This window comes from Trifolium pratense, linkage group LG7, assembly GCF_020283565.1.
Source record: "Trifolium pratense cultivar HEN17-A07 linkage group LG7, ARS_RC_1.1, whole genome shotgun sequence".
In the NCBI taxonomy this organism is placed as follows: Eukaryota; Viridiplantae; Streptophyta; class Magnoliopsida; order Fabales; family Fabaceae; genus Trifolium; species Trifolium pratense.
In genome coordinates, this window is record NC_060065.1 from 39,330,972 (window position 1) to 39,334,093 (window position 3,122).

A 3,122-nucleotide genomic window follows, 5' to 3' on the forward strand; every position below is an offset into this window, starting at 1 on the left:
TTTTTAACATAACTTTTTAAAGATGATCTATTGTAGTCGGCTAAAATATACTTTTTAACAACTCTCAACAAATACTGCAATTGTTTTTTACATTAACAATATTGCTACATTATACAGAAATGTAAATTTTGGCACTTTTACACATATTAAGGTAATTAATGTTGTATGAAAAAGAGAGATTATGAGTTGATTTACAAAATTGTCTTTCATTTGTGGTATGGAAAAAATAAATTGAAGAATTGAAAGAAGAGAGAATGATAAATGGTTAAGGGTATAATAGGAAAAATAACATTAAATGCTTCATTGATAATATAAAGCGACATATGTTGCGGTACAAATTTTTTCCCACAAAATGACATATATTGTGGTACAGAGCGAGTTCATCGGAATCTAGATTCCATATAGTAATTATTGCATGATGCATAACTAATTTGAACCAAAAGAGCTAAAATTAACTGTTGAGATTTAAAATTTTGTGAAACAACTGAGGTTAGTAGTGTAAGTTGGAGCGGTTAAATTATAGTTTACGATTGAGATTGAAAATAGTAAATAACTCCCAAATTTTATTATAGCATGTAATCCAGCCTGTGGCGTCTCTGAGTTTTTGGGGGCTCTGTGCGAAATATGAAAATGGGCCTTTAATAAAAAAAACATCAAATTGCTCATTATGTTTCAACCTTTCCTCTAAATTACTACAACCAGAGTTCAAAGTTGCATCATCCAACAATTGTAAATTTTGAGAACTAAACAAGAAACCAAAAACACTTTCATATTGTTGGTATTGCTCAAATCTCGTTTTAAGAGATACAACAGCTTGATCAACATGGTAAAGAAAATAATTAACCCTAAAAGATTCCTCTTCAGATAGCTCAACTGACGCGGTACTCAAATTCTCATCAAATTGTCTTTTTCTTTGAATTTTACGCGTTTGAGAAAATACTGGATCAATGTTCAATTCAAGAGCAATTTCCGTAGCATAATTCAAGGCATTTTTAAAACCAGTTTCTCTATATTCCTCAAAAAATGAAATCAACCCCTTTATTTTTTCCATAGCAAAATCAATAAGCATATCACTTGACTGTAAGAGTTTGCTAACCGTATTAATTGCAAATAATATTTCATACCAAATAACTATCGCCACTAAAAACTTAAAATCACCAAGCTCATTTGTTGCTAAGGATTTGGCTTCACTTTCTATTTTAGAATCTGAATCATTTTCCGACACTTCAAGTAAAGCTTCTCTAAAATCTGACATTTGAAGTCTTATAGCTTTGACACTATCTATATGACTCTCCCAACGAGTGGATGACAATGATTTCGGAGTCAATCCTTTTACATTATCTTTTAAAATTGTCATCTGTAATACGTCTTACATGTTCTTGGACAATTGGGTCAAATTCAGCTACCATTTCAATTAAACCTAAAAAATTACCATTGCTATTTTGGTACAATTTCTCATTATGACCACGGAAGGCCAAATTTTTTCTACCAAGGAATTTCACTATTGAAATAATTCTTTTTAAAACATTTTTTCAGTGATCCTTTTCTTTATCAATCAATATTTGAATTGATTTATCAATAGTTTGAAAATTTTTCAACTTTTGACGCAACTCATACCAAGTAGTCATATTCTTAACATGTTCCATGCAAGTCTCATGCTCTTTCAGTCTTTGATTAATATGTATCCAATCACTAAAACCCTCATTTACTAATTGACCAATAGTAATCCCTCTTTTAAAAACTTTACAACAAAAGCAAAATACTCTATCAAGCTCTTTTGAATAAACAAGCCAATCTCTATCACATGTCTCTCCATTTGGCAAAACTCTAGTATACCAATTAGCTAAAAAGCGTCTAGAAAATTTATCCTTAGGACCCTTCACAATAGAACAATCTCTTTTAGGACCTTTTGTAACTAACAAATCTCGCATTCTAGAATCAAGAGAATCTCAAATAGTTGGATCAAATATATCATGACCAATATCATTCACATCAACATTTTCGGCACGAACAATTTCATTATCATCATCAACATTTTCATTTTCAACATCAACACTTTCATTATCATCAACAACATTTTCAACATCCATATTATTATTAACATTTTCAGCATTTTCAATATCAACAGTTTGAACATCAACAATATCAGCATCAATATTTTCAACATTTTGTGGTTCTTTTATAATAAATTTTTCGATAGCTCCTGATTGAGATTGAGTTAATTTCTCAAGTCTTATCTTTTTCTTACGCTTTACATATCCACAATCATATTTCCTACCCTTAGGAAGTGACTTAGGAGGCATTGAGGGAAAAAATAGAACCTGAAAATTCTCACTGTTCTGGATCGATTCCGCAGGACCGCAACATTGAAGTAGAACCAAATAGACAACATTGAAGTTGAACCGGTAAAAAAAGAAAAAAAAGAACGTAATTAGCAATTAAAACAATCCAAATAGAACAACACATTATCAAACCAAATAGGACAATAAACATTAAAACATTATCATGTTGAAACTAGGAATCTCCGGCTGGAATCACATGTTTACAAAGAATGGGAGTAGGATTTGTGATTAACATTATAGCTACTATAGTTTCAGGATTAGTGGAAATTAAAAGAAAATCAGTAGCTACAGGCGTTATACTGCATAACTACAGTCTACGGCTATTGGTAATTATATGGGAACACAACACTATTGGTATTATTACTAAAATAGCAAAATTAACTTTGGGAGAAAAAGAATGATGGGAATTGGGAATTGGGAAACACAATTAAAATAGCAAAATTGTGATTTTACATTGCAAATTTTACAAACCCTAACTTGTAATATTTAGTTTTTACCTTTGAGAATAGAAGGAAGGAGGTTAAGTGGTTAACCGACGCCTGGTGATGGTGGCAGGAGGCAGGTCGACGCCGGCCTGGTGGTGAATTAATGGAGGAAGGTGCAGGTCGTAGGTTTTCTGAAAGAACGCAGGAACGCAGAAAGAATATGTCGCAAAACCAAAACGCAGGCTTCTATTGCTGCTTTTTTTTTTTCGTTAGGAAAACATTGTTGGGCTGGGCCTTTAAAACATTTTCTAACATACATAATTAATTTTTACACCCCCTAACTTACTAATACTAC

The 3,122-nt window shown here is 31.7% G+C and overlaps 1 pseudogene; it reads right to left on the reverse strand.

Annotated features, from left to right (window-relative positions):
- Positions 1 to 517: 517 nt before the first annotated feature.
- On the reverse strand, positions 518 to 2,303 carry LOC123896401 (annotated as a pseudogene).
- Positions 2,304 to 3,122: the final 819 nt, after the last annotated feature.